A 24,935-nucleotide genomic window follows, 5' to 3' on the forward strand; every position below is an offset into this window, starting at 1 on the left:
ATCTTTTATATCTGAGGGATTCAAATTTTTCGTATATAATGAACTTTATTCATTATATGAGCTGAAAGTTCCCTATTCCCAAACATTTTTATTTCCTATTCCTATTTCCAGTTCATTATTTCTATCCATAACAAAGTTTCATTGTCATCATCACCATCTGTTTAAGATCAGGTTTTCACATAATTTCTTTCGAGGTTAAACAGTTGATGATCAGCCCCTTCAATCCACATCTTCTTGCCCCCTCCTCACTGGACACCCTATCTCTCCATGTGATCCCACCCATATACCTCAACATTCTGCAGTCACAGACACCCAACTCATTCTCCAACTTCTTCATCAACCCCTACACTCTGGGTGGGTTTGACACTAGCTGTGCACACTGTCCAGGCCTTTTTGCTGAAAATCACATGTTTCCCACTACAAATTACATGAAAACTACTGAAGGTACAAAGAAAAAGAAAAGGTCATAGTTTACTTCAATCCTTCTGCATTGTGCAGGAACAACTATAGTCTGTTCACTTAAGTCCGATCCAAGCTGACAACATAAACCTAAGCGTGTTTGCAAGCTGAGTGCTGATTGGCTACTGTTATGGCTTCCAAGTATTCTTTAACCTTTGTTTGTGTTTATCTCACGCAGCACTTTCTGCTAATCTGCACTGTGCTTACGCAAACACGCATAGGCTTATGTTGTCAGCTTGGGTCAGACTTAAGTGAACAGACTATAGTGTCCTAGGCATCTTTGTTTCATCACAGTAATGTGCTGACATAAAGTATTTTTCGTGCTCTGCGCGAGAGACTGAGGCGGTCTTGTCTTTGGCTCCGTAGCAGCAATATGCAGTAGCCTACACTGATTGTCGTAGATTATTTTATCCTGATAATTATGATTATTACTACTGATTATGCAGCCAGTAATAACATGTCACTAAAGAAAAAAAAGCCTCATCTCACTCCCGTATTTTTGTTGTCAGAGGCTAGCGCTGTGGGGTACCTCTTTGGCTGACTCGGTAAGGAGTGGCTCTCCCGTCACGCTGGTCGCGGGTTCAATCCCAGGCAGCCGGCGAATACCCTGATCTTGGTTAATTTCTCGTGTGCTTCGATGCACGCAGAGGACGTGTTGGAAAATAGAGGAAATAGAAAATCAAATCCCGGGGCATGACAAATATACTCCCATTTGATGTATTATAGACCTAGACAATCACAGATTGCCCAAGAGCTCAAAATCATGCCAAAATCTCCATGATGTACCAGTATGTCACCCGCACACCTAGCCTAATGCGCTCATGACGTTCCAGTAAGTCACCCGTCCTTTAGGGGTTAAAGCCCATGTCTCAAAGTTATATAGCAATATTGATCTGATACATGCTTCAAATACTTTTCTTCTGTTTTTCAGTGAAATGCTCCTATTTATCTTTATCAGCAGTCCTGCTATCTCCCTCCGCTTCCTCCATGTTGTTGTGACCCATGTTCTTACTCCTTCCTCCACTCCACCCTCACTACCTAATATATTGCTAAGATAGCAAAACTGTTCCACTTAATTCTATTATGTCTACTTTTATAGTTTCTGCATCTTCCTCTTTGATTCTACTTATACATGCTGGGCAACAAAAGTCTACCACTCTATTCAAGTCTTTCAGTCCTATACATCTTTTATGGCACCGCATGTAACATCCCATGCAAAGCATTTGCATTTACCCCTTCACCACCACACATTCCATAGGGAAGCCTTCCCACTTGTATATTTTGCTCTACTTTCTTGCATGTTACCATCATTATTTTAACCTTATTCACCCTCAAACCTCTTCTCTTCAGTGCTTGCCTCCAATCACTGAATTTTCTCTGAACTTCTCCTTTTGTCTCAGCTGTTAAGATTAAGTTAACTACATATAGCAGCTCCAATGGACTCCCTGTTTTGCACTCTTGTGGATTCTTCCATTAGTACAATAAATAAAATATGACAGGGCTGAGCCCTGATGCAATCCCCCCACCTATCTCAAAAGTATCTGAGGTTCCTCCACCTACTCTCACTTTTGACCTTGAACTTTCATATAGTGTCATAACTATTCTTATGCGCTTCCGGTACCTTCTGTCTTTGTACTGTCCATCTAATTGTTCTTCTTGAAATCCTGTTAAATGCCTTTTCCAGATCCACAAACATTTGAAATATTTTCTTCACCTTATATATTTCTCCTGCAGTTGTCCTGTGATGACAATTGCATCAGTAGTTGACTTCCCAGCCATGAAACCAAATAAGCAGTCATCAGTCTTCATGCTTCTCTTACAGGGATGGGCAGTATCGCGATACATGTATCGGCGATAAATATAAATCAATACTTTTGTAATGGTTTTGGTATTGCCTTAGCTACTCAGTCACATTATCATTATATTGTTATCGCTAAGGCCTTTCCCTCAAAATGTATCGAAAAAGTGATACATCGATACATTACCATAGGTAAGGTAAAGTTGGGGGCATACGCTGTAGCAACGCATGGCCTCGGTGCTCATCTCCGTAACATTGGCCCTTGAGCCTATGATGGGAGGGAGCCCATTACCCTGGGACACAGGGCCAGTGTGACATCCAGGCTACCACAGTTTACCTTCCCCAGGTTTCCCCAGGTATCCATTTATCGACCAGCCCGAGAGGTAGGATGAACAGCTCGGTGAGCTGCACGCTGACTGCCTGGACCGGGATTCGAACCCGGGCCCGCGGAGTAGAAATCAGGCACGCTGACCACTAGACCACGGAGGCGTATAAGCGTACCATAACCATTTTGAAATTAGAGTTAGCAGTTATGTATTGCGAAAAGACCCATCATCACTTTATTTCTTGTTTACAATTATTATACAGTACCCTCTCGAGATTTGCGCTCGCTTCGTTCCGAAGGTAGTATACTGCTAAACTCAAGCACGACACTCAAGGTATTGAAAACACTGAAAAAGCGCTTATTTGTTCCGACCCATGGAGATTTTTTTTCTTTTTCGGTAGACTATCCAACTGGGCCTGATGGTCGGTCCCGAGCCCGTCATGGTGCAGGCAACTGTTTATAGTGGCGCCATTATAATTGGCTCATGTTGCCCCCCGGAGCTCACTTTTTTCCTCCTTTACTCCCTTGTTATCTCAAAATATGTACCTTGGAAAAAGGAAGAAAACAGGAAGAAAGAATGGGTTGTTTTAAAGACACAGATGAAGCCGTAGGATTGGCTGAGCTCGGAAAACACGCTTGTGATTCGCTGGGAGTCCAATGATGTCATCGCCGGCGCTCACCCAACCAGTGGCCTCTGCCTTACTGCCATACTGGCTGTTTTCCTCTAACCATTGTGGCTTCTGGCAACGCCCGTACGCCCATCTGGGAGTGAGTTGTCGGTTGTCCGTAAGCTGGTGTCACATTGGGCCTTTTTCTTCCCACCGCGTTGGCGGGAGCTTGGGCAGCTGGCAACTTTTCCAGGTGTGCGTCACACACATCAGGGGAAATTAGAAGGTTGTGGGGGGGGAGGGGCAGAAGGGAGAGTCAGGTCATGTCATGACACACACACACACAGATAGGGAAATGAGAAGGGTGGGGGAGGAGTGGGCAGAAAGTAAAGTCAAATCAGGGCTTTGGTCAAAACATGACCTGACTCAGGTCAGGTCAGGTCCTGACTTGTCACACACACACACACACACACACACACACACACAAAATGCGTGGAACAATTCCAAGCAAGCAAGGAATGAATATACAAAGATTAGAAGAGAAGAAAAACGGGAATAGGAAAAAGATATAATCGACAAATGCAAAGACCAACCTAAATTATTTTATAGACATGTGAATGGTAAATTAAAGAATAGAGAAACAATTGATAAACTGAAAATGGATGGAACTACATATGAAGACCCAGCAGAGATGGCAGAAGTGATGAACAACAGCTTTCATAGAGTTTTCACAAAGGAAGACGAATTTGTACAACCACCGGGCCAGGAAAGAGGAGATACAGTTAACCCTTAAAGTATGGGTGGAGATATATATCTCTGGATGGTGTGCACGGGGAAAATTTAGCTATTTAAAAGAGGTGGAAAAGGTGTCTTTCTTCTTTCCAGTAATTGTATATTCATCTAGTATATATGGTGGTGTAATAAAACTTCTCTCCTAATAATAATAATAATGTTATGACAGCCGAAAATATTGCGCATTTTCTCGTGGCCGTGATGCATTGCGTGGAAGCACCTCACACACACACACACACACACTCTCTCTCTCTCTCTCTCTCTCTCTCTCTCTCTCTCTCTCTCTCTCTCTCTCTCTCTCTCTCTCTCTCCTCCTACTTGCCCCTCCCTCCTCTGTCAATGTCACTACCATAGCAGTCATCAAAGTCACTCTCACTTCAATTCGCCCGCGCTCTACTTCCGCCCGGAGCAGAGGAACTGCTTGATGCGTCATGAGACATGACAGATGTATTGTGAACAAAAGTGGAAAATGATCTGTGGCCTTTGGTAGGCTGCGCGCTGGAGATGAATGAGAGTGTGTACGGATGCCAGATGCCTCCACCATTCTTCTGAGTCAAGAACTGGCGGTATATTTGAAACGTTGGGAGTGTAGAGTGTGATGATTATGTATATGATCCCTGTACGGGTGGGGCATGTGGTAGTGCACTTATATATACGATCGCCGTAATCTACGGGTTAATGGTGCAGGAGGTCAAAGAAAGCTTGAACAAGCTGGATGTGAGAAAGGCGACGGGGCCGGATGAAGTATCAGGGTGGATCTTGAAAGAATGTAGTGAGCAACTTGCAGAGAAACTGCACTCCATAATGAATGCCTCCCTGAGTGAAGGAAAGTTACCACAAGATTGGAAGAGAGCAAACATAGTACCAATTTATAAAGGAGGAAAGAGAGAGGACCCATTAAATTACAGACCGGTATCACTCACTAGTGTGGTTGCAAAGATATGTGAGAGACTGGTTAAAAACAGGTGGTCGGATTTCTTAGAAAGTGAGAAAATTATCTTGGATTGTCAGTTTGGATTCAGGAGAGGGAGATCTTGTGTCACCAACTTGTTGTGTTACTACTCAAGGGTGACAGATTTATTACAAGAGAGAGAAGGCTGGGGGGATGGAGTGTACCTGGATTTGAAAAAGGCATTTGACAAAGTACCGCACAGAAGACTAATTTGGAAAATTAAAAATAGGGGTGGAGTGGGTGATGGACTGATTAAGTGGCTGGAAGACTTCCTAACTAACAGGGAAATGAGGACGATAATCAGGGACAAGGTTTCCAACTGGTGCCCTGTGATGAGTGGGGTCCCACAAGGCTCGGTGCTGGCACCAATAATGTTTGCTGTTTATATAAATGATATGGTGGACGGAGTGTTCAGCTACGTGAGTTTGTTTGCAGATGATGCAAAGCTATTGAGACGAGTCAATGATGTTAAGACTGTGAGGCATTGCAGAGGGACCTGGACAAAATATGGGAGTGGAGTGGTACATGGCAGATGGATTTCAACCTTGGGAAATGTAAAATAATAGAGTTTGTTAGGAGTGGGAGAAGATGTGAATATGATTATAAGATGGGAAGTGAGATAATATGCAGAGGAATGGAAGAAAAAGATTTGGGAGTGACTGTCTCAGAGAACATGTCACCGGACAAACACATCAACAGGATAAGGGGACAAACTATGAATTTGCTGAAGAACATAAGGACGGCATTTGTGTATTTGGACGAGGAGATGATGAAGAAAATAATAGTTACAATGATAAGGCCAATGTTGGAGTATGCAGCAGTGGTCTGGTCTCCTCACGAAAAGAAGAACATAAGAAAGCTGGAAAGAGTACAGAGAGTGGCAACTAAGATGGTACCGGAACTTAGGGATCGGACTTATGAGGAGAAACTCAATAGCATGGGGCTCACAACCCTGGAGAGAAGAAGAGAACAACTAGGTAAACACAACTAGGTAAAATACACACACACAAAAGGGGAATGAGAATGGTGTGGGAGGGAGGGGCAGAAGGAAAAGTCAGGTCATGTCTTGACCTGAGTCAGGTCATATCCTGACCAAAGCCCTGATCTGACTCCTTTCTGCCCCTCCCTCCCCACACCATTCTCATTCCCTTTCTGTGTGTGTGTGTGTGTGTGTGTGTGTGAGAGAGACAAGTCAGGACATGTTTTGACCAAAGCCCTGATCTGACTCTCCTTTCTGCCCCATCCTCCCCACATCCTTCTCATTTCACCTTCTGTGTGTGTGTGTGACAGGTATGGACATGACTTGACCTGAGTCAGGTCATGTCCTGACCAAAGCCATGACCTGACTCTCCTTTCTGACCCTCCCTCCCCACACCCTTCTCCTTTCTTCTTGTTTTCATCCTCTCTATCCCACCTTTCATGAGAGGGGCTCATAACCAGAGTGAAGCTACACACCTCCTCTCGAGTCGGGGGCTCGCGTGATATTGAGGCTGCGCCGAGTTGAACCAAACGCGACAGGGAGGAGGCGGCGGGAAGTTCAAACGCTGTTAACGTGTTAACAACTCTCTCTCTCTCTCTCTCTCTCTCTCTCTCTCTCTCTCTCTCTCTCTCTCTCTCTCTCTCTCTCTCTCTCTCTCTCTCTCTCTCTCTCTCTCTCTCTTTCTCTCTCTCTCTTGCCATAGCCACAATGTTTGGAGGAAAACGTAGTGTAGTGCACGTGACGCCGATGGTAAGTAGACGTGACCCGTACATGTCAAAGCAGTGCAAAACTCAGGGTGATAATGCATGAAAATCAGGATGGTAAGAATTTAGGACTAACCGCGAAACTCGAGAGGGTACTATATATATATATATATATATATATATATATATATATATATATATATATATATATATATATATATATATATATATATATATATATATATATATATATTTATATATACAGTACCCTCTCGAGTTTCGCGCTCGCTATGTTACGAAGGTATAGCGCTAAACTCGAGGATCGCGAAACTCGAGGTATTGAAAACACTGAAAAAGCGCTTATCTGTTCCGACCCATGGAGGGTTTTTTTTTTTTTTTTTTATTTATTTATTTATTTTTTTTTTTTATGTGGGCTATGGTGCCGGTAGACTATCCATCTGGGCCTGATGGTTGGCCCTGAGCCCATCATGGCGCAGGCAACTGTTTATAGTGGCGCCATTATAATTGGCTCATGCTGCCCCCTGGAGCTCACTTTTTTTCCTCCTTTACTCCCTTGTTATCTCAAAATACAAACCTTGGAAAAAGGAAGAAAACAGGAAGAGAGAACGGGTCATTTTAAAGCCACAGATGAAGCCTTACGATTGTGATTTGTTGGGAGTCTGATGATGTCATCACCAGTGCTCACCCGGTCAGCGGCCTTGCTGCCTTGAGGCGGTGTCACACTGGCTGTTTTCCTCTAACCGTTGTGGCTACTGGCAACGCCTGTGTGCCCATCTGGGAGCGAGTTGTCGGTTGTCCGTAACCTGGTGTCACACCGGGCCTTTTTCTTCCCACCGCGTTGGCGGCAGCTTGGGCAACTGGTAAATCCAACTTTTCTGGGTGTGCGTCACACACGGCCAAGGTCAGTTGCCCGTATCCACATCCACAACGTAAACAAAGCACTTGCCCTGTATCGACATGGTGTCGTCTGCTAAAGTAAGGGCTGCCACGTCTTGTGCTGCCATTACCCAAGTTATGGACTTGTTGCATCAGTTAAATGGCAGGAAGAAGCTGTTGTGGGTGTGGCGTGTCTGCAGAACTGCCAGCCAATATTGTAAGGCATCCGCCTTCAACTGCGGCTTCAAAACGACCTGTTCTCACTTCCCATTTGCTGCTTATTACCAAGGTAAGTATTTTGAGATAACAAGAGTAAAGTCGAAAAAATTGTGAAAACAAGGGAGTAAAGTTGAAAAAAAAAAAATTTCCATTGGTCGGAACCAATAAGCTCTTTTTCATGGATTTCAATACCTCGAGTTTCGCGATACTCGAGTTTAGCGCCATACCTTCGGAGTGAAGCAAGCGCAAAACTCGAGAGGGTACTTATATAATATCACCAGTAGATTTTTTTTTGTTTAGGAATGTCCTAATTATGTACATAATGATCATTATTAGCAAAATGTATTATTTTTTTGTTAGATTATTTAGCTTAATGTTCCTATTCAAGAAAATGTTGCATTATAAATAATTGTATACAGTATATAAAACATGCACAAAAAATCAAGAATATATATATATATATATATATATATATATATATATATATATATATATATATATATATATATATATATATATATATATATATATATATATATATATATATATATATTATAAATTTCTGTGGAGCTTTAAAGATAAGTAAATTATATTTTATCTGAGTCAATACAGATTCAATGGCATTGATTTTTCTTTCTTTCCTTCAATGTTTTAACCTCTATGTCTCCTGATGGTTCTCAAGTCAAGTGAGTAATAAGCGTGTCCTAAGAATGTAATAATTTTTCAGCAATATGTGATGGAAACTCATCTCCTGCGTCTTTGTCATCATGTCACTCAAACTGTCTTTTCCCTTATGTAGATTATAACTACAACACTGAACATTACAATCCTCTCAAGAAGGATGGGTTACAACCATTAACCCTTTCAATACTGTGACGCCGACGTCGGCATCACAGTATGAAAAGGGTTCACAGGAAATGGAAGAGGATTAATCCTCTTCTAAACCTCTTAATCCTCTTCTAAACCTATTAATCCTCTTTCATTTCCTCTTAAGAAGTTTAGAAGAGGATTAAGAGGAAATAGAAGAGGATTAATCCTCTTCTAAACCTATTAATCCTCTTTCATTTCCTCTTAAGAAGTTTAGAAGAGGATTAAGAGGAAATAGAAGAGGATTAATCCTCTTCTAAACCTATTAATCCTCTTTCATTTCCTCTTAAGAAGTTTAGAAGAGGATTAAGAGGAAATGGAAGAAGATTAAGAGGTTTAGAAGAGGATTAATCCTCTTCCATTTCCTGTTAACCCTTTTCATACTGTGACGCTGACATCTGCGTCACGTATTGAAAGGGTTAAATATTTCATCAAGAGAACTGCAATGTACATAAGGATTATGTTCCATCTTAAGGTACAGGTACAAGGTGAATAAAAAGCATTTACATTAAAAGTCAAATAATCTGAATAGCAGTGGACTGAACGTCATTCAGATTATCAAATTGTTTGGATTATTGGGATGGACCGCTGTCAACAAAAATATATATACAGTGTTTACAGTATCAAAAAATATGATATGACATGTTTTATTACTCATTAGTAATGTGTAAAAGTGTTGAACTGCAGATTTAGGCAGGTAAATCCACCTAAAGAGAGTAGATCCAGAGGTATTACAAGCAAAAAAAGTAAAGCAGGTTCATGAAAATGCCGAGCAACAAGGAGGTGCCACTGGAAAGGCAAATCCCTATTGCAATCATGGAGGCTATAGTGAAACCAGATTGGCGAGAGCATTTTTGCATTGGTTCTGTGGGTCCTTCACTCCCCTCCGCTCTGCCACAGTCCCAACACCTATTGCTTCCTCTTTTTTTATTATTATTATTATTATATTTTTTTTACCACAAGGGGGCAGTTCAAGGGCAATAAACAAAAAACATCAACAAATAAAGCCCATTAGATGCTGCTCCAACAAAAGAAAATAGAACAAGAAGCCAAAAGAGAAATAAGTTTTGCATGGAGAGGTGTCTTGATACTCTCGTCTTGAAAGAATTCAAGTCGTAGGCAGCAGGAAATACAGACAAAGCAAGGCTGTTCCAGAGTTTACCAGCAGAAGGGATAAAGGAATGAAGATGCTGGTTAACTTTTGCATAAGGAATTTGGATAGTATGGTGAGTTGGGGACGATCCGTATAATTTTTTTTTTAATTTGCAAAGAAAAAAAGGCATGACTGGAAACCTTTTATATGCATGACAAAATCTAACCTTTTGACTACAGTGTATATAAACCACAACTCTGGGAACATTTTACAAGTATGTGAAACATTGGTCTAAATTCTCTTTTTCAAATTGTACGAAATTGTCGGTGGTATCAATACTTCGGCAGGAATAAGTAAATATTAAATGTACTACATTGTTCTGGGTAGTACTGGGTATCCTGGTATGGTAATGATAAATTTGGTTTGGTTGGGGGTCCTCGGCTGGGACTCATCATGTCTGGGGGTTCTTGGTATGGTCAAGTTTGGGAACCTTTAAACTAGAGAACACGAAAGGAAGCTGAGAAAGACAAGATGCTTGAAAGATGTAAAGAAATACAGCTTCCCCAATAGATGCAGCGACCAGTGGAACAGCCTAGACAAAGATGTTGTTCAATCCAGAAACATACACGAATTTAAAGCAAAGTTTGACCAATTAAGAATCAAAGACAGGACCACACGGGCGTAGCTCACTTCCTGTATATCACAACTATGTAAATACTCTCTCTCTCTCTCTCTCTCTCTCTCTCTCTCTCTCTCTCTCTCTCTCTCTCTCTCTCTCTCTCTCTCTCTCTCTCTCTCTCTCTCTCTCTCTCTCTCTCTCTCTCTCTTCTCCTCTACCCTACCACCCCCTTGTCTCCTCCACCCAACCACCCCCTTGTCTCCTCCACCCAACCACCCCCTTGTCTCCTCCACCCAACCACCCCCTTGTCTCCTCCACCCTACCACCCCCTTGTCTCCTCCACCCAACCACCCCCTTGTCTCCTCCACCCAACCACCCCCTTGTCTCCTCCACCCAACCACCCCCTTGTCTCCTCCACCCAACCACCCCCTTGTCTCCTCTACCCTACCACCCCCTTGTCTCCTCCACCCAACCACCCCCTTGTCTCCTCTACCCTACCACCTCCTTGTCTCCCCTACCCTACCACCCCCTTGTCTCCTCCACCCAACCTCCCCCTTGTCTCCTCTACCCTACCACCCCCTTGTCTCCCTACCCTACCACCCCTTGTCTCCTCCACCTACCACCCCTTGTCTCCTCACCCTACCACCCCCTTGTCTCCCACCCTACCACCCCTTGTCTCCTCTACCCTACCACCCTTGTCTCCCCCTCTTGTCTCCTCCACCCAACCACCCCTTGTCTCCTCTGCCCTACCACCTCCTTGTCTCCCCTACCACCCCTTGTCTCTCCTACCACCCCTTGTCTCCTCTACCCTACCACCCCTTGTCTCCTCCACCCTACCACCCCTTGTCTCCCCACCCTACCACCCCTTGTCTCCTCTCCCTACCACCCCTTGTCTCCCCTACCCTACCACCCCTTGTCTCCCCTACCCTACCACCCCTTGTCTCCCCTACCCTACCACCTCCTTGTCTCCCCTACCCTACCACCCCCTTGTCTCCCCTACCCTACCACCCCCTTGTCTCCACTACCCTACCACCCTTGTCTCTCCCCACCCCAGCCACCCCTTGTCTCCCCTACCCTACCACCCCCTTGTCTCCCCTGCCACCCCTTGTCTCCCTGCCCTACCACCCCTTGTCTCCCCTGCCCTACCACCCCTTGTCTCCCCTACCCTACCACCCCTTGTCTCCCCACCACCCCTTGTCTCCCCACCCCTACCACCCCTTGTCTCCTCTACCCAACCACCCCTTGTCTCCCCACCCTACCACCCCTTGTCTCTACCCTACCACCCCCTTGTCTCCCCTACCCTACCACCTCCTTGTCTCCTCTACCCTACCACCCCCTTGTCTCCCCTACCCTACCACCACCAAGTCTCCCCTACCCTACCACCCCCTGGTCTCCTCTACCCAACCACCCCCTTGTCTCCCCTACCCTACCACCCCCTTGTCTCCTCTACCCTACCACCTCCTTGTCTCCCCTACCCTACCACCCCCTTGTCTCCTCTACCCTACCACCCCCTTGTCTCCTCCACCCAACCACCCCCTTGTCTCCTCTACCCTACCACCACCTTGTCTCCCCTACCCTACCACCCCCTTGTCTCCCCTACCCTACCACCTCCTTGTCTCCTCTACCCTACCACCCCCTTGTCTCCTCTACCCAACCACCCCCTTGTCTCCCCTACCCTACCACCCCTTGTCTCCTCCTGCCCTTGTCTCCTCTGCCTACCACCCCTTGTCTCCTCCACCCTACCACCCCTTGTCTCTCCTCTACCCTACCACCCCCTTGTCTCCTCTACCCTACCACCCCCTTGTCTCCTCTACCCTACCACCCCCTTGTCTCCCCTACCCTACCACCCCCTTGTATCCTCTACCCTACCACCTCCTTGTCTCCTCTACCCTACCACCCCCTTGTCTCCTCTCCCTACCACCCCTTGTCTCCTCCTCCTCTACCCCTACCCCCTTGTCTCCTCTACCCTACCACCCCCTTGTCTCCTCCACCCAACCACCCCCTTGTCTCCTCTACCCTACCACCCCCGTGTCTCCCTCCCTACCACCCCTTGTCTCCTCCACCCAACCACCCCTTGTCTCCTCTACCCTACCACCCCTTGTCTCCTCCACCCTACCACCCCCTTGTCTCCTCTCTACCCCTACCACCCCTTGTCTCCTCCACCCTACCACCCCTTGTCTCCTCACCCTACCACCCCCTTGTCTCCCCTGCCCTACCACCCCTTGTCTCCTCCACCCAACCACCCCTTGTCTCCTCTACCCTACCACCCCCTTGTCTCCTCCACCCAACCACCCCCTTGTCTCCTCTACCCTACCACCTCCTTGTCTCCTACCCTACCACCCCCTTGTCTCCTCCACCCACCACCCCTTGTCTCTCACCCTACCACCTCCTTGTCTCCTCTCCCCTACCACCCCCTTGTCTCCTCTACCCTACCACCCCCGTGTCGCCCCTACCCTACCACCCCTTGTCTCCTCTACCCCACCCCTTGTCTCCCCTACACTACCACCCCCTTGTCTCCCCTACCCTACCACCCCCTTGTCTCCTCTACCCTACCACCTCCTTGTCTCCCCTACCCTACCACCCCCTTGTCTCCTCTCCCCGACCCACTCCCTTCCCAAACATTCCTGCTACAAAACGAAGTAACAGTAATCAAAAGATTGGTTTGGCTTACTATTTCTGCCAATCATGTCTGTTATTATTATTATTTCCTAGGCTTTTCAAACAATTATTATCATACACACTATTTTAGTATGGTACTTATTTAGTCTTCTATAATGCACAGTCTTTAGTTTTGCTGGAGAATGGAACGTGCCATGAAGAAAAAAACATGCAGGTTAACTTAGGCATTGTTGGCATATTTCAACCGGCACTATGCCGTTTGTTCTCATTTGGAGATTGACAGCTGCCCAGTTCATCATGGCACCGCAAACTTTCCAACCCTGAGTTATGCGACGTCATGCAACACATCATCATTTATAGGTGATGGTAATGATGATGATGAAGTTTATGCCACTTATTGCCATCAAGTGGTGGCAAGTGGCACAAGCGCTACTATTATGTCAGGGATATTACTACAGGTTGGTGCCTCTCAATTTATGCGAGTTTAAATTACATGAATTTGGTGTAACATTATATTAAAAAGCCAGTATATATATATTAAATTACACAATTTTTTAAGATTAATGCAATGTGATTCAAATAAAAATTTGAGGCAAGGGTTTAGTTCTCAGAGTGGCCACCAGATTCCAAATCTTTTTCCCATGTTTCTTGCTGTTTTGATGATTTGGGGCTGCTTTTGTTGTCAAGTTCCACCATAAGTGCTACAGAGGAGTTGGCAACCATGACCTGCACCAAATGGTTGAACTTACTCGATGGTCAGACTCCAGTCCTTATGCAGTGAACATGTCCATATGCCCATGAACAGTGTCCATAAAATGAAAGAAAAGTTGGACAAATATAGATTGGGAGACAAGACTATCGAAGCTTGAGCTCAGGCCCTATATACTACAAATAGGTAAATACACACACACACAAGAATGGCAACAGAAATAGTTTCATAACTGGAGGGATTGATATATGAAGAGAGATTAAAGGAGATGGACCTACCAACACTGGAACAAAGAAGAGAAAGGAGAGCCCTAATACAAATTTATAAATTAAATTATTGAGTAAAATGAAAGATGTAGATTTTTTTTTTTTTTTTTTTTTTTACAACAAAGGAGGCAGCTCAAGGGCACACAAAAAAAGAAGCCCGCTACTCGCTGCTCCTAAAAAAGAAACAAAAGAGGTGGCCGAAAGGAAGATCAAATACGGGAGGAGAGGTGTCCTGATACCCTCCTCTTGAAAGAGTTCAAGTCGTAGGCAGGAGGAAATACAGATGAAGGAAGATTGTTCCAGAGTTTACCAGCGTGAGGGATGAAAGAGTGAAGATGCTGGTTAACTCTTGCATAAGGGGTTTGGACAGTATAGGGATGAGCATGAGTAAAAAGTCGAGTGCAGTGGGGCTGCGGGAGGGGGGGAGGCATGCAGTTAGCAAGTTCAGAAGAGCAGTCAGCGTGGAAATATCGATAGAAGATAGAAAGAGAGGCAACATTGCGGCGGAATTTAAGAGGTAGAAGACTATCAGTATGAGGAGGAGAGCTGATGAGACGAAGAGCCTTAGCCTCCACTCTGTCCAGAAGAGCTGTGTGAGTGGAGCCCCCCCACACATGAGATGCATACTCCATACGAGGGCAGACAAGGCCCCTGTATATGGACAGCAACTGTGCAGGGGAGAAGAACTGGCGGAGATGGTACAGAACGCCCAGCCTCGAGGAAGCTGATTTAGTAAGAGATGAGATATGAAGTTTCCAGTTGAGATTTTGAGTTAAGGATAGACCGAGGATGTTTAGTGTTGAGGAAGGTGATAGCTGGGTGTTGTCAAAGAATAGGGGATAGTTGTTTGGAAGATTGTGTCGAGTGGATAGGTGGAGAAACTGTGTTTTTGAGGCGTTGAAGGACACCAGGTTCTTCTTGCCCCAATCGGAAATAATAGTAAGGTCTGAGGCTAAGCGTTCTGCAGCCTCCAGCCTTGAGTCGTTAAGTTCCTGAAGGGTGGGTCTTCTATTAAAAGAAGTTGAGTAATGCAGAGTGGAATCATCGGCGTAGGAATGGATAGGACAGTTCGTTTTGGAAAGAAGATCATCAATGAACAACAGAAAAAGAGTGGGAGATAGGACAGAACCCTGTGGGACACCACTGTTAATAGATTTAGGGGAAGAACAGTGACCGTCTACCACGGCAGAAATAGAACGGTCAGAAAGGAAACCGGAGATAAAGGTACAGAGAGAAGGATAGAAACCGTAGGAGGGTAGTTTAGAAAGCAAAGATTTGTGCCAGACCCTATCAAAAGCTTTTGATATGTCCAGCGCAATAGCAAAAGTTTCACCGAAACGGCTAAGAGAGGAGGACCAAGAGTCAGTTAAGAAGGCTAGGAGATCACCAGTAGAACGCCTCAGGAACCCATACTGGCGATCAGATAGAAGGTCAGAAGTGGAAAGGTGCTTTTGAATCTTCCGGTTAAGGATTGATTCAAAAGCTTTAGATAGACAAGAAAGCAAAGCTATAGGACGGTAGTTTGAGGGATTGGAGCGGTCACCCTTCTTAGGTACAGGCTGTATGAAGGCATACTTCCAGCAAGAAGGAAAGGTAGATGTTGACAGGCAGAGGCGAAAGAGTTTGACCAGGCAGGGTGACAGCACGGAGGCACAGTTTTTAAGGACAATAGGAGGCACTCCATCAGGTCCACAAGCCTTCTGAGGATTGAGGCCAGAGAGGGCATAGAAAACATCATTTTGAAGAATCTTTATAACAGGCATAAAGGAGTCAGAGGGGGGATGAGTAGGAGGAATATGCCCAGAATCGTCCAGAGTGGAGTTTTTAGAAAAAGTTTGAGAGAAGAGTTCAGCCTTAGAGATAGATGAGACGGCCGTGTTGCCGTCAGGACTGAGGAGTGGAGGGAAAGATGAAGAAGTGAAGTTGGAGGAGATGTTTTTGGCTAGATGCCAGAAGTCACGGGAAGAGTTAGAGAAAGCAAGGTTTTGACATTTTCTATTAATGAAAGAATTTTTGGTTAGTCGGAGAATAGATTTGGCACAATTTCGGGCAGAAATGTAAAGTTCATAATTAGCATTAGTTTGAAGGCTCTGGTACCTTTTGTGAGCTACCTCTCTATCATTGACAGCACGAGAACAAGCGTGATTAAACCAAGGCTTTTTAGCGTGGGGAGTAGAGAAAGAACGAGGAATGTATGCCTCCATTCCAAAGACAGTCACCTCTGTGATGCGCTGAGCACACACAGAGGGGTCTCTATCCTGGAAGCAATAATCATTCCACGGGAAATCGGAAAAGTACATCCTCAGGTCGTCCCACCGAGCTGAAGCAAAATGCCAGAAGCATCGCCTCTTCGGAGGGTCCAGAGGGTGTGCAGGAGCGATAGGACAGGATGCAGAAATAAGATTGTGATCGGAGGAGCCCAACGGAGAGAACAGTTTGACAGAATAAGCAGAAGGGTTTGAGGTAAGGAAGAGGTCTAGAATGTTGGGCCGATCTCCAAGACGGTCGGGAATACGTGTAGGATGCTGGACCAACTGCTCTTGGTCGTTGAGGATAGCAAAGTTGTAGGCTTGTTCACCAGGATGGTCAGTGAAAGAGGATGAAAGCCAAAGCTGGTGGTGAACATTGAAATCTCCTAGGATGGAGATTTCAGCGAAGGGAGAGTGGGTCAAGATGTGCTCCACTTTAGAATTCAAATAGTCAAAGAATTTTACATAGTTGGTAGAGTTTGGTGAGAGATAAACAGCACAGATGTATTTAGTAATAGAGTAACAATGGAGTCTTAGCCAGATGGTGGAAAATTCAGAAGAGGCAAGGTCGTGGGCACGAGAGCAAGTGACGTGCGCAACATCCAGCTTTGGATTGAAATTTAAAATAGAGATAGTAAGAGGGAACAGAGTAGAGATTGCTGTCAGTAGCCTCAGAAACCTGTGTTTCAGTAAGGAAGAGAAGGTGAGGTTTAGAGGAGGAGAGATGATGTTCCACAGAATGAAAATTAGAGCGAAGACCGCGAATGTTGCAGAAATTGAGAAGAAAGAGGTTCGAGGAGTTCCTACTAAAAGAAGGAATAAACACCAGCAACACAAGAGGACACAGTAAAAATTTGAGGTAAGGAAGATGCTTGAGAGACATTAAGAAATATAGCTTCCCACAAAGAAATATAGAGGTTTGGAACAGACTAAGTGAGGATGTAGTATCGGCGAAGAGTGTGCAAAACTTTAAGGAAAAGTTGGACAAATACAGATATGGAGACGGGACCACACGAGCGTAAGCCCAGGCCCTGTAAAGCTACAACTAGGTAAATACACACACACACACAACTAAGAGGACACGTTAAGAAATTGAGAAAGGGGACTTGTTTGAAAGACCTAAAGAAGTTCAGTTTTCCATACAGGAGTGTGGATACATCAAATGGACTTAGCTAAGACATTGTTGAAGCGGGCAGTGTCCATAAACTGAAGGAAAAGCTGGACAAATACAGATTGGGAGACAGGACTGACTGAGCTTGAGCTCAGGCCCTGTATACTACAAATAGGTAAACACACACACACACACACACACAACTAGGTAAAACTAGGTAAACACACACACACACACACACACACACACACACACACACACACACACACACACACACGGAGGTTTGAGCCCCACTCAGGCCGGGATTTTTCCACTGACAAGAAGTGGTAACTGTTCCCCCTTAAGCAAGATGGGGTGTGCGGTGTGTGAGGGTCCTGGTGACGTGCCCAAATCAGTGCAGGCATCCTGATTTGTCCCAGGCAGAAGATTCTTACGTGCTTTTGTCTTATATGGGTATGTATGTTCTTAATATAAGTTGGTATTGGCAGAAAGTGTTTCACTAATGTCTGTGTCATGTGTTGGAGTTAAAAATGACCCAATAAACATGTTAACATGATTTATTTTTTATTTATTTTTTTATTTTTTATTTTTACAGCTAAAGAAACAGCTCAAGTGCAACAAAAAAAGGTGTAAAAAAAAGCCCATTAATCGCTGTTCCCTACATACTTCTTTTTATAAACTGTCACATGTATTCATTTTAATCGCCATGCATCGGCTTACATTGGCAGAAAGTGTTTCTCTGGTGATTGTGTGAAGTAATGGAACTAAAAAGGACTCGATAAACAGTAGTAGTTCATGAACAATAGCATGTCAATATGATACAGACTTCTTTTTAGAAACTGACACATTTATTAGGTTTAATCACCATGCATCGGCTTACATAGGCTGAAAGTCTTTCTCTGGTGTCTGTGTGATGTGTTGGAACTGAAAATGATCCAACATACAGTTGTGCAGTGGTACAGCTGTATGGAGGAGAGAGGTGGGCACCACGGGCCTGTCCTGGCTGGGGTATAATCAACCTGTCTGTCTTTGGCCTATTATGTCATGAGAACCTGTGCCAGGGTCTGATTAAAGATGTAGTCACCCCACTGTCGAGTTGAGGTTGGGTGAGAGGCTAGTTGGGTCTCTCATTTTTAACCTCCATACAGCGGGGGTGACGGCGGGCGCCATGCCTGTGGTTCGAGTCCTGGCTGGGATATAATCAACCTGTCTTTTTTTGGCCCATACATAATAATATTATGTGTATAGGATTACTTGTTTCTGAAAGCATGGGTATAGACAAGACACAAAGTTATAAGTTACTGAAATATCACTATCTAAAAGTTTTATGACTCTGGGCTGCCATTTTGGATTAACACCAATATATAGGTACTAGAGGTCATTAATTTTGCTTGCAATGTGTTTGATGAGTTAAAGTACCTGAGGGTAGACAACAAAATCAATATTCTAGGTGCAATAGTTCATTAAATAGGTGAACTTGCTAGTATTTTGCAATTAACCCCTTCACTATGGCCGGGTGAAAATGGCGCCCCCGCACCATATCTGGGCTGGCCGCGCGCGCCAAATTTCAAACGTCACTTATGCTTATAACAAGTTTTCAGCCATAAAATCAACATAATCATCATGTATTATATATAAAAACATGCAGAATTAAATGGTGCACATAAAGAAACAAATTATTTGATAATTATGAGATGTATGCATAAATATACAGAAATTTGCATTATTCGTAGATGATGTGTGTCTGCTGAATTTTATTTCCTTATGTTAGTTGTGATAAACAAATAGATTTGTGGAGAAAAGTGGAGGAAAGGGAAGGGAAGGACACAAACGTAAGTAAGATCATGGAAAATATCCACTGATTCACCGGCAATACACCGCACAGATATTACAGAGTAAAAGGGTGAAATGCCGTGTGTGTGTATGTATGTATGTGAGAGAGAGAGAGAGGGAGGGGGGGTCAAAAGATTGACACCTCAGTGATGCAAAGGGAGAGAGGGAGAGTAGCATTTTTCTCTCTCTCTCTCTCTCTCTCTCTCTCTCTCTCTCTCTCTCACACACACACACACACACACACACACATTTACCTAGACTTAATGAAGGCATTTGACAAAGTTCCACATTCAAGACTGCTGTGGAAACTAGAAAATAAAGGAGGATTGAGAGGGAAAATGAAGTGCTGGATGGAAAGCTACTTAAGAGGAAGAGAGATGAGAACCGTGGTTAAGGACACTAGATCAGAATGGAGAACGGTGGAAAGCGGAGTGCCCCAGGGGTCGGTTTTAGCACCAGTACTCTTCCTAGTCTATATTAATGATATGCCAGAGGGAATAAACAGCTACATGAGCCTGTTCGCGGATGATGCTAAACTGCAAAGACATATAAGAAACAGTGAAGACTGCAAGGAGCTGCAAGAAGACCTAAACAAGATTTGGAAATGGAGTCAGAAATGGGAGATGAAATTCAACGTGAAGAAATGTCATGTTATGGAAATGGGAAAAAGTGTAGAAAGACCAAAATGGACATATAAAATGGGAGATGGTGAAATATTAAAGAAAGTAAATGAAGAGAGAGACCTGGGAGTAATAATGCAAGATTATATGCAACCAGGGAGTCATATAAATCGGATCTTCGATGATACATATAACATGGTGAGAAATATAGGCATAGCATTCCACTACATGGACAAAGAAATGATGAAAAAATTAATTACTACTATAATCAGACCTAAACTAGAATATGAAGAAACATAATAAAACTAGAAAGAATACAGAGGATGGCAACAAAAATGGTTCCAGAACTGGAGGGACTGACATATGAAGAGAGACTAAAGGAAATGGACTTGCCAACACTAGAACAAAGAAGAGAAAGAGGAGACCTAATACAAATATATAGGCTATTGAGTAAAATGGAAGAAGCAGATAACGAGAAATTGCTACTAAAAGAGGAACCTTCCAGCAGGAATACTAGAGGACATAGTAAAAAGTTGAGGAAGGGAAGATGCTCAAGAGACATAAAGAAATATAGCTTCCCACAAAGAAATATAGAGGTTTGGAACAGATTAAGTGAAGAAATGGTATCGGCGAAGAGTGTGCAAAGTTTCAAGGAAAAGTTGGATAATTATAGATACGGAGACGGGACCACATGAGCGTAAGCCCAGGCCCTGTAAAATTACAACTAGGTAAATACACACACACACACACACACACTGAAGGGAGAAGGTATAAGGAAGAAAGTAAGGAAAAAATGAAGAACGAACGAGAATGGAGACAGTGGGATGAATATGAGGTGGAGGCAGGGAGGGGGAGACTGGAGCTCCCGCGTTGAGCCGAGGGGGCGGTGAGACAATGTAGCACTTGGCAACTTGAGGGAAGAGGAACTCCACACACATACAAATGTATCATTTCTTTCTTACTATTTTTGTTATTTTCAGTTGGAATTGATTGTTACCATTGAGTACAAATGCACGCAAAACACACTAACAGTATTACACAATAATAACAGTGAAAGTCAAATAAGACACCATATCATATCCGACCTATATCCTAAAAACAATCATACAATATCCGGGATGAAGTAACTCGTGTGCTGGCTAAAGCGAGCCAGGGCACAGTATACGCGTCCTTGAATATGCTACGGAGGACGCAAGGACGCCGCACACGCGTCCTTGTGTTGAAGGGATTAATAATAGTGGTTTGGCATCTATCTTGAATTGGGATTCTTAAAGACTTTTTTATTTCAATATGGTCCTTATGTAGGAATTTAGCTTAACCCCCAAAATTTGGTTTGAAATCCAAAAATAGGTGGATTGTCCATGATGCCCACATATAACAAACCAGGTAAAAGGTAACCCCACTCCATAGAAGAAAAACAGGCCTGATGTTTAATATTTGGGTAATACTTTTACTTATTACTCCCTTGGATAAATTGTTTTGTAGAAAGATTGTGAAACTACAGAGGGATGACACTTGAAGCTCTATTAAGTTTTGAGGATGTTTAGTTGTTAAAAACATGTTGTTTTGGATTTTTGGGGAATAGTCTTACTTTGTTGTCACAGAGATAACTTCAGCTTCAGATTCACTTATGTAGATTCCCTTCTGGTTGCTGCTCTACCTTTCTACACTTATGTTGCCACTTGGCCAGAAAACTCCTTCCAGAAAGCTTTGTGGAGCCACAGAATGCATTTGCAAAGTTTTGGTGGCTTTTCGAAGATCATATTTTTTGCTTCTTACAGTGAGTGTTCAAACAGGAGTAGAAAGGTAGTTCAATAAATATACAAAAATACCTACAAGCATAAAGTATCTTTTGAAGTGCTAAGGAAAAGCTACCAGTACTTTCTGATTAGACAGCAAGAATGAAGCAATTTTTTTTTTTTTATAGGGGCTCAGGCTACACAATGGCCCCCTTGGAGGTAATGCTGAGGACTTTCTACATCACCTTGAAGACAAAATTCACCCCCTGGAACACTGGTTGCCCCCACCCACATCCTCAGGTGCCCTAGCACTGCCCTGCCCTGACTCAGGACTCTATACAAGCCGAGGGATACTCACACCAGCAGCTGTGTCCTTTCCTTCACAGCAACTCTACCTTGGCACCACCAACATTGCTATATCCAGCCATCCAGAGCCTAACCCCAGTTCACTCTTCTGCTCCTATTGCTCCTTTATGCCACGGAATATCAGGGAACTTGTTACCCACCACCAGTCAAATCACTGGGGTGCCACACAGCCCAGGCAGCCTATACAGCTCAAGCTGCCTTCTGCTTCTTCGAGAATGCTCACGGAAGAGGAGCGTGACCAGCAGATGTTCAAGTGCCCCTACTGTGATGTGAAAGCCAAAGGAAGGCAGGCCATAGAGAATCATGTTATTAATCACTCAGCTGGGGAGGAAGGACATGAGCGGCTCTATTGGTGCTCCTTCTGTACTCTCAAGTGTAGGTCTGCCCCAGGACTCTCTTCCCACATGAAAAGACATGAATTACAAGGGGATTGTTAGCACTGGGTGTGCAGCTGCAGAAGGGGATTAAAATGACACTCCCAGGGGCTGTGTATGTGTATTTATCTAGTTGTGATGTAAGGAAAGGAGTTATGCTTGTATTCTGGATTCAGGGCATATTCCTCCCTCTCATCCCCCCTCTGACTCCATTATGCCTGTTATTAAAATTCTTAAGTGCGATGTTTTCTATGCCCTCTCTGGCCTCAATCATCAAAAGACTTATGGACCTGACGGAGTGCCTCCTATTGTCCTTAAAAACTGTGCTTCCATGTTGACACCCTGCCTGGTCAAACTCGTTCATCTCTGCCTTTCAACATTTCCAACATCCCAACATGACCCTAAGTGAATGACTCATGGGCTAAAACACGAGATAGGTGTAAAGAAGGGAATTTATAAGAAAATAAAGAATGGTGAAACACATCTCAGGGGCCGGTATGTCGAACTATCTACATTAGTGAAGAAAAACACCAGGGTAGCAAAAAGGAACTATGAGATTAAAATAGCAAAAGACTGGAAAAGTAATCCTAAGGGCTTCTTTCAGATCTATAGAACAAAAACAAGGGAGAAAATTGGACCACTGAAAGCAAACACAGGGGAGCTAGTGGAAAATTACGAAAATATGAGCACATTGTTGAACGACTACTTCCTTTTAGTATTCACACAAGAGGATCAAACAACTATTCTGGAAAGGGTTCAGGTGTATGAGGGCGGGGATGGCGACAAATTGGGGGATGTAATCATTACCAGGCAAGTAGTTCGGGATGAGATAGATAAGCTTAAGAAGAATAAGTCGCCAGATCCTGACGAGGTATTTCTGCAAGTGTTGAAGGAATACAAGGAGCTACTCAGTGACCCACTAACGGACATCTTTGAGATGTCGGTAAATGCACTGGCTATGTGCCCAGCCTATGGAAAGTACCTAATGTGATGCTGATTTTCAAAAAGGGGGACAGGTCAGCTGCTTCAAACTATCGCCCAATTAGCTTAACATCGGTTATAGGCAAGATATTGGAGTCCATAATAGCCAGGAACATTCGGGAGCATTTAGAGAAACATAGCTTAATTTACGACTCGCAGCATGGGTTCATGAAAGGTAGGTCATGCCTCACCAATCTCTTGTCCTTCTACAATAAAGTATTTGAGGCGGTAGACAGAAATGAAAATTATGACGTAACTTATCTTGGTCCTCTCTGTCCAAATGTCCTCTCCACTCCACTCGCCACCCTGTACACCGCTATCAGGTCTCTTTCTCTTCTTCTCTCCAGGGTTGTGAGCCCCATGCTATTGAGTCTCTCCTCATAAGTCTGATCTCGAAGTTCCGGTACCATCTTAGTTGCCACTCTGCACTCTTTCCAGCTTCCTTATATTTTTCTTTTCTTGAGGAGACCAGACCACTGCTGCACACTCTAATCTTGGCCTTATCATTGTGACTATTATTTTCATCATCTCCTCATCCAAGTATATAAATGCCGTCCTTATGTTCCTCAGCAAATTCAGAGTTTGTCCCGTTATCCTGTTGATGTGTTTGTCCGGTGACATGTTCTCTGAGACAGTCACTCCCAAATCTTTTTCTTCCACTCCTCTGCATATTATCTCACTTCCCATCTTATAATTATATTCACATCTTCTACCGCTCCTACCAAACTCCATTTTTTTACATTTCCCAAGGTTGAACTCCATCTGCCATGTACCACTCCACTCCCATATTCTACCCAGGTCCTTCTGCAATGCCTCACAGTCCTTCACATCATTCACTCGTCTCAATAGTTTTGCATCATCTGCAAACAAACTCACATAGCTGAACACTCCGTCCACCATATCATTTATATAAACAGCAAACATTATTGGCGCCAGCACCGAGCCTTGTGGGACCCCACTCATCACAGGGCACCAGTTGGAAACCTTGTCCCTGATTATCATCCTCATTTCCCAGTTAGTTAGGAAGTCCTCCAGCCACTTAATCTGTCCATCACCCACTCCACTCGTATTTTTAATTTTCCAAATTAGTCTTTTGTGCAGTACTTTGTCAAATGCCTTTTTCATATCCAGGTACACTCCATCCCACCAGCCTTCTCTCTCTTGTAATAAATCTGTCACCCTTGAGTAGTAACACAACAAGTTGGTGACACAAGATCTCCCTCTCCTGAATCCAAACTGGCAATCTGAGATACTAATTTTCTCACTTTCTAAGAAATCCGACCAACTCTCGCATATCTTTGCAACCACACTAGTGAGTGATACCGGTCTGTAATTTAATGGGTCCTCTCTCTTGCCTCCCTTAAAAATTGGTACTATGTTTGTTCTCTTCCAATCTTGCGGTAACTTTCCTTCACTCAGGGAGGCATTCATTATGGAATGCAGTTTCTCTGCAAGTTGTTCACTACATTCTTTCAAGATCCACCCTGATACTCCAGCCAGCCCCGTTGCCTTTCTCACATGCAGCTTGTTCAAACTTTCCTTGACCTCCTGCACCATTAACTGTATCTCTTGCATAACCCTTCCTCTTTCCTGGCCCGGGGGTTGTACAAATACTTTTTTTTCAGTTTATCGATTTTCTCTACTCTTTAACACATTCCATGTGACTTGACCCACCGGTGGGTCAGGTGGTTTATTCCCTCGTTGCGGCCTGACCCACTGGTGGTCATTTTGACTCTATTTACTATCCTCTTAATTA

This window comes from Eriocheir sinensis, chromosome 36 (genome assembly GCF_024679095.1).
Source record: "Eriocheir sinensis breed Jianghai 21 chromosome 36, ASM2467909v1, whole genome shotgun sequence".
Taxonomy (NCBI): domain Eukaryota; kingdom Metazoa; phylum Arthropoda; class Malacostraca; order Decapoda; family Varunidae; genus Eriocheir; species Eriocheir sinensis.